This window comes from Pseudophryne corroboree, chromosome 6, assembly GCF_028390025.1.
Source record: "Pseudophryne corroboree isolate aPseCor3 chromosome 6, aPseCor3.hap2, whole genome shotgun sequence".
Taxonomy (NCBI): domain Eukaryota; kingdom Metazoa; phylum Chordata; class Amphibia; order Anura; family Myobatrachidae; genus Pseudophryne; species Pseudophryne corroboree.
In genome coordinates, this window is record NC_086449.1 from 612,494,657 (window position 1) to 612,508,177 (window position 13,521).

Consider the following 13,521-nt stretch of genomic DNA (forward strand, 5'->3'; position numbering starts at 1 on the left):
ACATGATGCACTGATAAGAATCCCTGGAATTATTGCCACAGTCCTGGGTGCAGTTTTCAATGCTAGCAGATAGAGTCCAAATGCAGAGGCAGACCTTTATGTGCTTGGTTCCGGACCAGAATCAGTCCTATTGAAAGCTGGATCTATTGCGCCTTTATGGACTTCTGCAGTTTTCCCAATTGCTGGTGGACTTCAAGGCTCGTTCCGGGTATAGATGGTGATTCCAGTGGTGTACGGCTCCTCAGAACCAACGCGTTTCGCTGTATCCACAGCTTTATCAAGGTATATGTGCCCATTGTGTGAATGCCCTTTTTAAAGGCTGTGCTAATTGCCTATTGTTGACAGCTGAGATCCATTTCAAATGTCTTAATAAATAATAAAACAAAACCATATCCAGTTTAAATTCTTTATATTTGAAGGAGACAAAAGTATATAGACATTAGAGACAACTTTGACTAGTATTAAAGAAGATATATAGTAAAAAACGACAGGGCATTTCCTGTTTGTGTATGCAGGTCACATGACCGCATACATGAATATCCTGTCAGTGGAACGCAACTTCAGTAGTCATTGGTTCAGGTTGTCATAAGACCCGATCACGTGATCGGGTCTTATGACAACCTGAACCAATGACTACTGAAGTTGCGTTCCACTGACAGGATATTCATGTATGCGGTCATGTGACCTGCATACACAAACAGGAAATGCCCTGTCGTTTTTTACTATATATCTTCTTTAATACTAGTCAAAGTTGTCTCTAATGTCTATATACTTTTGTCTCCTTCAAATATAAAGAATTTAAACTGGATATGGTTTTGTTTTATTATTTATTAAGACATTTGAAATGGATCTCAGCTGTCAACAATGGGCAATTAGCACAGCCTTTAAAAAGGGCATTCACACAATGGGCACATATACCTTGATAAAGCTGTGGATACAGCGAAACGCGTTGGTTCTGAGGAGCCGTACACCACTGGAATCACCATCTATACCCGGAACGAGCCTAGAAGTCCACCAGCAATTGGGAAAACTGCAGAAGTCCATAAAGGCGCAATAGATCCAGCTTTCAATAGGACTGATTCTGGTCCAGAACCAAGCACATAAAGGTCTGCCTCTGCATTTGGACTCTATCTGCTAGCATTGAAAACTGCACCCAGGACTGTGGCAATAATTCCAGGGATTCTTATCAGTGCATCATGTCCGGCTTCCTCGTGTGGTAACTTACCAAACAAACTTGCTGTGCCTGCCCTGTTTGACACATTTTTTCATATGAAAAATGATTTTATATATATATAAATTTATTTGTTGCAACAATTTTTATAATAAATTGTGATTGTTTTTCCATATCCAGTTTTTTTTAGCGCTGTATATATTCTTATTCTATTGTCTATCTAGGGACTAACTATCCCTTCAAACAGCAGCTTAAAGGTCAAGCATATCTTCTTGACAGCGCCGGACAAATTACCTTGGTAATTTTGTTTCTTGATTCCTTTTAATGACCTTATTGACTTCAAGGAACTTCTGAATACTATCTCTTCGAATACCTTCCAATACTTTCCCCACTATAGATGTAAGACTAACTGGTCTATAATTACCTGGTTCAGCTTTACTTCCCTTTTTGAATATAGGCACTACTTCCGCTATACGCTAGTCTTTGGGAACCATACCTGATATTACTAAATCCTTAAAGATCAAAATAGCGGTTTTGCAAGTTCAGAGTTGCCAGACACTTTTAAATAATGTACAGCCACAGGTAGCCTACCCCTGCTAGGCAGACCAAAAGTCACTGCCACTGAGGTACAAAACCAATCTGTAGGAGTAAAACATCTGTTTGCTGTTTGATCATTTATGTATATCATCTGAAATAAGGCTCCAACATTTGTCTTTGTGTTTCTGCACCCAGGGGTTAAAGTGAGCCGGAACGGGGCGGAACTGCGTTCCGTCAGTTCCACTTGGAGATGGAACACAGTTCAGCCTACTCCAGCCAGTGGTTAAAGTGGGCCGGAATGGGGCGGTACTGCGTTCCGTCACCTCTGATTGCAGGCGGAGCCAGTTCCGCCTCCGCCCGCCCACAGCATCAGGTCCCTGCTGCATTGTGAAGTTGAGTGCGACCGCCAGCCAATCCTGGCTCGCGGACCAGCTGCAACACCATTGCACCAATCAGAAGAAGGAGCAGCTTTTTCAAAGTCTGGTGTGAGCCAATCACGGCTCCCGGGTCGCCAGCAAATGAGAAGCTGCCAAGTGGCAGCTTCTCATTAGCTGGTGGCCCGGGAGCCGTGAATGGCGCACAATCGGCACCAGATTCAAAGTACGGCGGCTTCTGGTCACTGTATGAGCTCTTCCCTGGGTGAGGCATGCTAGGGGGAACAGAGCAGCTCACCCAGGGCCAGCCCGACCATTATGTGGCGTACGCAGCCGCGTAGAGCACTTTACTGTGCAGGGCGTCACCACTGCCATTTGTTAGCCACGGATATCCGACTCCTTCACAGGAGGAGTAGTGGCATTAAGTCCATCGCGTCCCTACTTTCCTGGCTGAGGGCAGCAGCAGCCTCTTTACACGGCAGCAGTTACAAGCGGCTGGGAGTCACCGAGATTCACACACACCTCTACCAGCCCACAGCCAGGAGAGTGCCACACACAGCCCACCCAGCGACAGCTCCCCACTCAAACAGCCCAGCAAAGTCACCACCCCCATGTGCCAGCATGTTGGATCTGGGGACCGAGGAGCAGAGCGCCAGCTGCATGAGCCTGGTCTCAGGAAAAGGATCATCCTGGCAATGGCTATAGTAAGAGTGGCAGTGCCCACACAGCACCCCTCTTCACTCTGACTGGCACACTCTCTTCTCTCTCTACCTGCCATTTTGTTTCCTAAATTCTAACCTCTTCTTTTTCCACCACAATTCAAAATGTGTGTATGTGTGTATATTGTATGTGTTCTTCTCTCCCTCCTTTTTCACAGCACACCTCCACTTTTCTCTTCTTTATGAATAGTTGCCTTATTGATACACATGAACTGGATAGTGAAGCAGGCTCGCAGATTTTGAATGAATTCAAGTAAATGCTAGTAGCTCCAAAAGCAATATTCATAGGGTGGGCAGTATACTGTAGCTAGTTAGCTGCCTATTGCATCCACTGTACAGGGCCATAGTAGTAGCATTAGACTTGCTGCTTGCTTGTATAATCCTACTGTGTGGTGTAATATTAACTACAAGCAATGTACTCAGGGCCGTTCCGACCAGTACACAGCCATGTAGAGCACCACACTGTGAAGGGAACCGCTACTGCCTTCTTTATCCCCAGATTGCTCGCTGACCATAGTGCCCAGCCCCCAGAAGATTGTGCTAGTGTGAGGCATTATTTTGAATTGGGGGGACTTTTGTGTGGCCATGCCCCTTCCTTACAAGGCCACCACCCCTTTTGAGGTGTGCGCGCCATGTGGGAGGGGTCATGGGGGAGATGAGTTCCCCCACCTCTCCAGGACCACTTTAAGCCCTGCCTCCAGGTCACCTATTACGATGTGTGCCCGGCGCCGCAGGGAGATGCCGGGCGTCCACTGAGATTGTGTTGCCAACGGGCGCCCAGCTTCCTCTCCACTACTGAGCTCTGGCTTCCGGCTCTGTCAGTGTCGCTATGTCACGATCCGGGTATCTGGACGCCATTTCTTACCCATCAGATGCCTCCTAAGGCTGGCTCAGCGCTCCAGGACCGGATCCCATCTGTTATCCTGATGTGTACATTCCTGTATCCTCTCCTGTCACTCTGGGACGCTGTCACAGTAAACGCCATATTACACCTGGCATGGCGTCTCCCGCGGCCTCCGCCGCCGTCCCTGAACTTCTGCATGCAGGGTGTCTGAGTGGCGATTACGTCAGCCGCGGCCTCCGCTGTGTCCGCGTGGTTGGATGTGCATCTGTCAGCCTGGCGCCTCCTGTCTCCGGTGGCCGGCGCCGCCATTACTGTTTTCATTACCACATGGATTACAAACCAAACTTCCCTCCAAGTGTCTGCATGGGCGCAGCCATCTTGGATTCTGTCAGCTGATCATTTCCACCAATCTGTTCTCAGTATTGATAATCTGCATAATTGCCTAGCCAATCCCTTCCTTGCTGCAGGTATAAATACACTGTGCCTGAGCAAGGAAGGCGTCAGTGCTTTGGTTGTCAAACCTAGTTCCTGTTTGTCTCTCTCTTGTGATTGTCTTCCAGGTTCCAGCTCCTGTCTCAAGACTTCCACCATAGAGACCCGCACCAGCATTCCACCTGCGGTGTAGCCTGACTCTCCAATCCATTGTGGATTCATCTGTTTCCAGCTACAACATTACCTGCTTCCAGCTCAGCTTCCAGCAGAGTACAGCTTCCCTTAAAGGGCCGGTGTCCTTTCTACACTTTACCACTCTCCACCGGTATTATTATTTCTCCGCTCTCAAGTTCTACATTTCAGTTCATATTTCATCGCTCCCAAGTTCATTTATTATTTAACTGGTTCCAGCCAGTATCCAATCCGTGCTAACAACAGTCTGGTTCCAGCCAGTATCCACAGCAGCTGTTTTATCTTCAGCAACCCAGCTTTTCCTGGAACACCAGCTGGCACAATCCTGGGTTATCTCCATTGCTACAGTCGGGCCTGGTAAGGACTTTCCATCTAGAAGATCATAAGAACTATCTCACACTACCAGTGCCCTGTGGCTCCTGCCATCCTGTAGTACCCAGGAACTGTATTTATTCTTTGCTGACTTTTACGTTTTCTTTTACTGCTGCTGTGTTGCGGAGTTGTCATAATAAACATCATTGACTTTTATCCAAGTTGTCGTGGTCACGCCTTCGGGCAGTTATTATTTATGTTACTTACATGTCCAGGGGTCTGATACAACCTCCCAGGTTCCGGTACATCTCAGCCCCTACAACTGAGGCTGCCTCCCGTCAGCTCAGGCCCTCAGTTGTGACAGTAAGCACTGACCTAATGAATCCAGCCGGAGACCAGGATCAAGCGGCCAGGCCGATGCAAGAACTGGCAGCCCGACTAGAACATCAGGAGGCTGCACAGGGCCACATCATCCGCTGTCTCCAGGATCTCTCTACTCGGCTGGATGGGATTCAGACAACTCTCCGTGGATCAGGCGCGTCTGGTGCGTCAACCACAGTGACTCCAGCTATAACCCCACCCACCTTACCCATTTCTGCTCCACGTCTTCATCTTCCAACGCCAGCAAAATTTGACGGATCTCCAAGATTCTGCAGGGGATTTCTCAACCAGTGTGAGATTCAGTTTGAGCTACAACCTGGCAATTTTCCCAGTGACCGTACAAAAATTGCCTACATTATTTCTCTTCTCAGTGGCTCAGCCCTTGATTGGGCATCACCGTTATGGGAGAGGTCCGACACCCTGCTATCTTCCTACACTGCCTTCGTGTCAACATTCAGGCGCATCTTCGACGAGCCAGGCCGGGTAACCTCAGCTTCATCCGAGATTCTCCGTTTACGCCAGGGGTCACGTACTGTAGGACAATATCTGATACAGTTCCAGATCCTGGCGTCCGAACTGGCATGGAACGACGAGGCCCTGTATGCTGCATTCTGGCATGGCTTATCTGAGTGTATTAAAGATGAGTTAGCTACCAGAGACTTACCTTCTAAGTTAGATGAGCTAATCTCACTCTGCACGAAAGTTGATTTACGTTTCAGAGAGAGAGCAACTGAGCGTGGAAGATCATCTGCTCCAAAATCTTCTGCTCCTCTTCCTCGTCAACTGTCACCATCTAAAGATGAGCCCATGCAACTTGGCCGTTCCCGTTTAACTCCTGCTGAGCGCCGAAGACGTCTCTCCGAGTTTCTCTGTCTCTATTGTGCAGCTCCGTCTCACACCATTAATGCCTGTCCCAAACGTCCGGGAAACTCCAAATCCTAGCTCGCCAAGGAGAGGGCCGGCTAGGAGTAATGATCTCCTCTCCATCTCCTCAAGATTGTAATCTCCCAGTCTCGCTTCAAGTTGCTCAACGTTATCGGAACGTCATTGCCCTCCTTGATTCCGGAGCAGCTGGGAACTTTATTACCGAAGCCTATGTTAAACGGTGGTCCCTACCCACCGAGAGACTTCCTTCGTCCATTTCTTTAACTGCCGTGGATGGCAGCAAAATTTTTGATGCAGTTATTTCTTTAAGGACTCTACCAGTTCGTCTGAGAGTGGGAGTTCTTCATTCCGAACTTATTTCTTTTTTAGTGATTCCAAGAGCCACACATCCTGTGGTCCTGGGCCTTCCATGGCTCCGTCTTCACAATCCTACAATTGATTGGACGACTACGCAAATCCTGGCATGGGGTTCCTCCTGTGCTGAGACATGTTTGTTTAAAGTATTGCCTGTCTGTTCTTCCTCCCCCAGGTCGTCTGATGTTCCACCTCCTCCATATCAAGATTTCACGGATGTGTTCAGTAAAGCTTCTGCTGATATCCTTCCTCCTCATAGAGAATGGGACTGTCCGATTGATCTCGTTCCAGGGAAGGTTCCACCTCGAGGCCGAACTTATCCGTTGTCTCTGCCTGAGACGCATTCTATGGAGGAATATATTAAAGAGAACCTAGCAAAGGGGTTCATTCGACCTTCTTCTTCTCCAGCCGGCGCAGGCTTCTTTTTTGTAAAAAAGAAAGATGGTGGTCTGCGGCCGTGCATCGACTACAGAGGTTTGAACGACATTACCATCAAGAACCGTTATCCTTTACCCCTGATTACTGAGCTCTTTGACAGAGTTAGCGGAGCTACCATCTTTACAAAGCTGGACTTGCGAGGTGCATACAATCTCATCCGGATCCGTGAGGGTGACGAGTGGAAGACCGCATTTAACACCCGTGACGGACATTATGAGTACCTCGTCATGCCCTTCGGATTGAGCAATGCTCCAGCTGTCTTCCAGCATTTCGTCAATGAGATCTTCAGAGACATTCTATACCGTCATGTCGTGGTCTATCTAGATGATATCCTCATTTTTGCCAACAATTTAGAGGAACATCGTTTTTGGGTAAAGGAGGTTCTGTCCCGTCTCCGTGTCAATCATCTCTATTGCAAATTAGAGAAATGCGTCTTTGAAGTCAAGTCCATTCCGTTTCTAGGGTACATTGTGTCCGGTTCCGGACTAGAGATGGATCCTGAGAAACTACAAGCAATTCAGAATTGGCCGGTACCCTTAACCCTCAAAGGGGTCCAGAGGTTCTTAGGGTTCGCCAATTATTACCGAAAGTTTATACGAGACTTTTCCACCATTGTGGCGCCTATTACTGCTTTCACCAAGAAGGGTGCTAACCCGTCCAAGTGGTCTGAAGAAGCCATGCAAGCTTTTCATCTTTTAAAACAGAGGTTCATCTCTGCGCCTGTCCTGAAACAGCCTGACATCGACTCTCCTTTCATCCTAGAGGTGGATGCCTCCTCCGTTGGAGTAGGAGCGGTGTTATCTCAGAGGGCTAAAGATGGCCATTTACATCCTTGCAGTTTCTTCTCACGGAAGTTCTCCCCAGCGGAGCGCAACTATGCCATTGGCGACCAGGAGTTGCTAGCCATCAAGCTCGCTCTAGAGGAGTGGAGATATCTGTTGGAGGGAGCTTCTCATTCAATCACCATCCTTACAGACCACAAGAACCTTCTATATTTGAAAGGCGCACAATGTCTCAACCCTCGTCAGGCCAGATGGGCACTTTTCTTTTCCAGGTTCGACTTTAAACTCCAGTTCTGTCCGGGCTCTCAGAATCGCAAGGCCGATGCCCTTTCCCGCTCATGGGAGCAAGAAAATGAGTCAGAGTCTTCAGACAAGCATCCTATTATAAGTCCGTTGGCATTCTCCACGGTAGGGATGGACTCTACGCCCCCATCAGGGAAAAGTTTTGTGAAGCCGATGCTAAGGAAGAAGCTCATGCATTGGGCCCATGCTTCCCGTTTTGCCGGACATACAGGTATCCAAAAAACCCTGGAGTTTATCTCTAGGTCCTATTGGTGGCCAACTCTGAAAAAGGACGTCTTGGAGTTTATTGCATCTTGCCCAAAGTGTGCCCAACATAAAGTATCCCCCCAGTCGCCTGCGGGGCAACTGGTTCCACTATCCGTTCCCCGTCGACCATGGACCCACTTGTCGATGGATTTCATTACAGACTTACCCATGTGCAACAAGTTCAATACCATCTGGGTGGTAGTTGACCGGTTCACCAAGATGGCACACTTCATTCCTCTCACCGGTCTTCCGTCAGCTTCCAAGTTGGCTCAAGTATTCATACAAGAGATCTTCCGACTCCACGGTCTTCCTGAAGAAATTATCTCTGATCGAGGAGTTCAATTCACAGCCAAATTCTGGCGAAGTTTATGTCAAGTCCTCCAAGTCAAGCTAAAGTTTTCCACGGCTTACCATCCTCAGACCAATGGTCAAACCGAGAGGGTGAATCAGGACTTGGAGGCCTTCCTCCGCATCTATGTGTCCTCCTCTCAAGATGACTGGGTTCAATTACTTCCCTGGGCCGAGTTCTGTCATAACAACCAGTATCATTCTTCATCTGCTTCAACACCATTCTTCACTAACTTTGGATTCCACCCTAAAGTCCCTGAGTTCCAACCGCTTCCAGCAACTTCTGTTCCCGCAGTGGATATCACCTTGCATCAGTTTGCCAATATCTGGAAGAGCGTACGATCAGCTCTGCTCAAGGCATCGTTCAGGTACAAGAAGTTTGCGGATAAGAAGCGTCGAGCAGTTCCTGCTCTCAAGGTGGGTGATCGGGTATGGTTATCCACGAAGAATTTGAGGTTAAGAGTTCCCAGTATGAAGTTTGCACCTCGCTATATCGGTCCTTTCAAGATTGAACAAGTCATCAATCCTGTTGCTTACAGACTCCAGTTGCCTCCCTTCTTAAAAATACCCAGGACATGCCATGTTTCCCTGTTGAAACCGCTGATCTTGAATCGGTTTCATTCCTCACTTCCTCCAACTCCGAAAGTCCAAACTCAACGAGGCGTTGAGTATGAAGTGGCCAAGATCCTGGACTCACGTCACCGTTACGGTCAACTACAATATCTTATTGACTGGAAGGGTTATGGTCCTGAGGAACGTTCATGGACCAATGCTTCTGATGTCCATGCTCCTGCCTTGGTCCGGAGATTCCATTCCAAGTTTCCTCAAAAGCCAAAGAAGTGTCCTGGGGCCACTCCTAAAGGGGGGGGTGCTGTCACGATCCGGGTATCTGGACGCCATTTCTTACCCATCAGATGCCTCCTAAGGCTGGCTCAGCGCTCCAGGACCGGATCCCATCTGTTATCCTGATGTGTACATTCCTGTATCCTCTCCTGTCACTCTGGGACGCTGTCACAGTAAACGCCATATTACACCTGGCATGGCGTCTCCCGCGGCCTCCGCCGCCGTCCCTGAACTTCTGCATGCAGGGTGTCTGAGTGGCGATTACGTCAGCCGCGGCCTCCGCTGTGTCCGCGTGGTTGGATGTGCATCTGTCAGCCTGGCGCCTCCTGTCTCCGGTGGCCGGCGCCGCCATTACTGTTTTCATTACCACATGGATTACAAACCAAACTTCCCTCCAAGTGTCTGCATGGGCGCAGCCATCTTGGATTCTGTCAGCTGATCATTTCCACCAATCTGTTCTCAGTATTGATAATCTGCATAATTGCCTAGCCAATCCCTTCCTTGCTGCAGGTATAAATACACTGTGCCTGAGCAAGGAAGGCGTCAGTGCTTTGGTTGTCAAACCTAGTTCCTGTTTGTCTCTCTCTTGTGATTGTCTTCCAGGTTCCAGCTCCTGTCTCAAGACTTCCACCATAGAGACCCGCACCAGCATTCCACCTGCGGTGTAGCCTGACTCTCCAATCCATTGTGGATTCATCTGTTTCCAGCTACAACATTACCTGCTTCCAGCTCAGCTTCCAGCAGAGTACAGCTTCCCTTAAAGGGCCGGTGTCCTTTCTACACTTTACCACTCTCCACCGGTATTATTATTTCTCCGCTCTCAAGTTCTACATTTCAGTTCATATTTCATCGCTCCCAAGTTCATTTATTATTTAACTGGTTCCAGCCAGTATCCAATCCGTGCTAACAACAGTCTGGTTCCAGCCAGTATCCACAGCAGCTGTTTTATCTTCAGCAACCCAGCTTTTCCTGGAACACCAGCTGGCACAATCCTGGGTTATCTCCATTGCTACAGTCGGGCCTGGTAAGGACTTTCCATCTAGAAGATCATAAGAACTATCTCACACTACCAGTGCCCTGTGGCTCCTGCCATCCTGTAGTACCCAGGAACTGTATTTATTCTTTGCTGACTTTTACGTTTTCTTTTACTGCTGCTGTGTTGCGGAGTTGTCATAATAAACATCATTGACTTTTATCCAAGTTGTCGTGGTCACGCCTTCGGGCAGTTATTATTTATGTTACTTACATGTCCAGGGGTCTGATACAACCTCCCAGGTTCCGGTACATCTCAGCCCCTACAACTGAGGCTGCCTCCCGTCAGCTCAGGCCCTCAGTTGTGACACGCTAGGGGAGAGACGTCATGACGTCTCTCCCATATTGCCGAGGAGCGGACGCCGGAAGGACTACAGCGTGGGTGAGTGTATTAGTGGCGCTTCTACAGGGGACTAACTACTAGGGGCAAACTACAAGGGGGCAAGCTACAAGGGGGCAAACTACTGGGACAAGCTACAAGGGGGCAAACTACTGGGGACAAACTACAAGTGGGCAAGCTACTGGGGGCAAACTACAAGTTGGGTAAGATACTGGGGGCAAACTACAAGGGGGCTAACTACTGTGGGCAAACTACAAGGGGGAAAGCTACTTGGGGCAAACTACAAGGGGCAAACTACAAGGGGGCTAACTACTGGGGGCAAACTACAAGGGGGCAAGCTACTGGGGCAAACTACAAGGGGGCAAACTACTGGGGGCAAACTATAGGGGCACATTAAAACTGGGGGCATAACTACAGGGGCATTACTACTGGGGGCATCACTACTGGGGCATTACTACTGGGGCAAACTACTGGGGGCATAACTACAGGGGGATAAACAACGGGGCATTACTACAGGTGACATTACTACTGGGAGCAATACTACACAGGGACATTACCATTAAGGGCAATACTAATGGGGGCACTACTAATGAGGGCATTGTAAAGGGGGCACTTCATAAGGGGCATCACTCCTGGGGACATAACGGGCACTACTACTGGGGGCATTGCATAAGTGGCACCACTACTATGGGCTCTTAATAAGGGGCACTACCAGTACAGTGGACATTGCATAAGGAGCACTACTACTGTGGGCATTGTATAAGGGGCGCTACTGCTGTGGGCATTGTGTATTACAGGGTGTTACTACTGTGGGCATTATGTGTATTAGGGTTGCCACTACTGTGTACATTATTACTATTGTGTGACCACGCTCCTTTCTTTTTGAAACCACGCCCCTATTTTGAGGGTGTGCGCAATACCTTTATTGCATGGGCGCCAGGGGGAGGGGGGTGAGTTACACCACCTCTCTAGGACCACTTTAAGCACTGACTGCACCCATACATTACAGATATTTTTCAGGGATTTGCAGGTCATTTTCAGCAAATATAGACCTGCCAATCTTGAAAGGCTCATCAGGTTGCTAGAAACGATCTGCAAATCTGCTGATTGTAACGATACACTAGCAATCTACAGCCCAATTGATCTGTGAAATCCAACGTGTTGGACAACATGATTTAACAATTCCAATAAATTTTTGGTATGAATCTGCAATCTGTGAACCCCATGCATTACAGATTTATTTGCACAATCATCTGCAAATTGGCAAATTGCCCCAATCAATTGCTAATGGCAATTATGGCAATATGTTTTCTTTGTACTTGACCTGTGTGATGCAGAAAAATCATCTTCATATCCACCTTAGTTATCATTGTGGTTGGATATAGAGATGTAACTAGGAATAAAGAGGACTCATTGTAATACAACACTGCTCTATGACATTCACACCAGTGAGTAGCCTAATGGCATATACTGTAGGTGCTTTCCACTGCCATACTGTTTAGCCTGTCCAACACTGCCCTTATATGGTGCACATAGCTCTAAACTGCAGACATATAAATGATATATATGATTATATGCCCATAAACCGTCATCTTAGGGGCCTGAATCCCATAAGGGTCCTTGTGCGGCCAGCCATGTACTGTAGCAGCCCCATTTGGATGGATCACGCCAATGAGATTCTACATGCATCTTATGTCCTCCTGCTGAGTGGGAGAGCCTTGACATAGGCCTAGAACATCTGACAATAATGGCACTATTTAGTGTACATGGATTGTCTGTGACTTCTATTATCACCTAGCACAATCTAACCTGTGATGGGAGTGGGTACTATCACATGCTCTGTTGTTGTTCTTTGCCTGTGGCATTTCAGAGAAAATGTGATGTTTACCACAACGACTAATGTGCTATGAATTTAACCCCCAGCAATGCATCCCATATCCTCCTGCACCCTTTGTTAGCCATTCTTAGCACATGACCTGCAGCGTAACAATGAATCATCTCCATTTATTGACATTCTCATACCAGGAATCTAATCTATGATGAATTACTGTACTCACAGAAGAAAAGGAGGCGGGGAGTTTATTAAAGCTGTTATAGTCAATTGAAAACAGTTTATTTTACACAGTGAGAGTTTTGTAGGAGTCATTTGAGTTCAAAATAGTCTTCATTGAATCATTGAATCCTCCTCTGTAGATAATTTGCAGGAGCTGTAATGATACTAGTTCGTTGGAAAGGCAGATAAAAAATCTAATTTACATATACTCTTCTTTTGCAGGAGTTATTTTGTATAATGACAGTTACAGTGACACTTGATATACAGTGTCATTAAGCATTAAACCTGAAAGTATGTTTTGTAGAAACTAGCACCCTTCTTCTCCCATTCTAAATCATCTTGCTATTATTTTTATTTTTTTATTAACGTTTATCTAGGTAGAGTCAGCATGTTCCATAGCGCTTTAAAATTGGTTACTTTTCTGTCATTTGAATCCTCAGAAATCCACAAATGTCTTTTGCAGAGACAATGTTAACTGTTAAACAGCTTAGAGGAATAGGGGCAAACACAACATTTCCATATGAAATAAATGCCCCAAGCTTTATTCTTTTTGTATGTGAAAGAATGTGAATTAGAATAGACTATAAAAGCCACGCTGCCCAGTGTAGAAGATAGAAGAATGGTAAGGTCTTACCCCTGTCTGATAACATGGGGGGATAAGTGATATTTGAAACAATTTTCACAATTGCTTTGATATTAGAATGTAAGCTCTCACAAGCAGGGCCCTCTTCCCTCATGTGCTTATCCTTTCTTACTTTAATAATCTTCAACTGCACCAAATCCATCAGTCTTCTGCCACCTGATACTTATTCTAGTGTCATCTGCTGATGTAGCTATGTTTATTTACCCTGTACTTGTCCTATACTGTCATCAACTGTAAGTTGCTGTTTTCCTGTTTGATTATTCATGTACTCTGTAATTGGGCGCTGCGGAAC

General features: G+C 47.0%; 2 long non-coding RNA genes across 2 annotated transcripts in view; one reads left to right on the forward strand and one right to left on the reverse strand.

Moving 5' to 3' along the window:
• The window catches only part of LOC134933105 (uncharacterized), a 155,881-nt gene that overhangs the window by 116,862 nt on the left and 25,498 nt on the right, over positions 1 to 13,521 (reverse strand). The gene's annotated exons all lie outside the window — the stretch shown is intronic.
• The window catches only part of LOC134933107 (uncharacterized), a 168,600-nt gene that overhangs the window by 54,144 nt on the left and 100,935 nt on the right, over positions 1 to 13,521 (forward strand). The window lies entirely within an intron of this gene.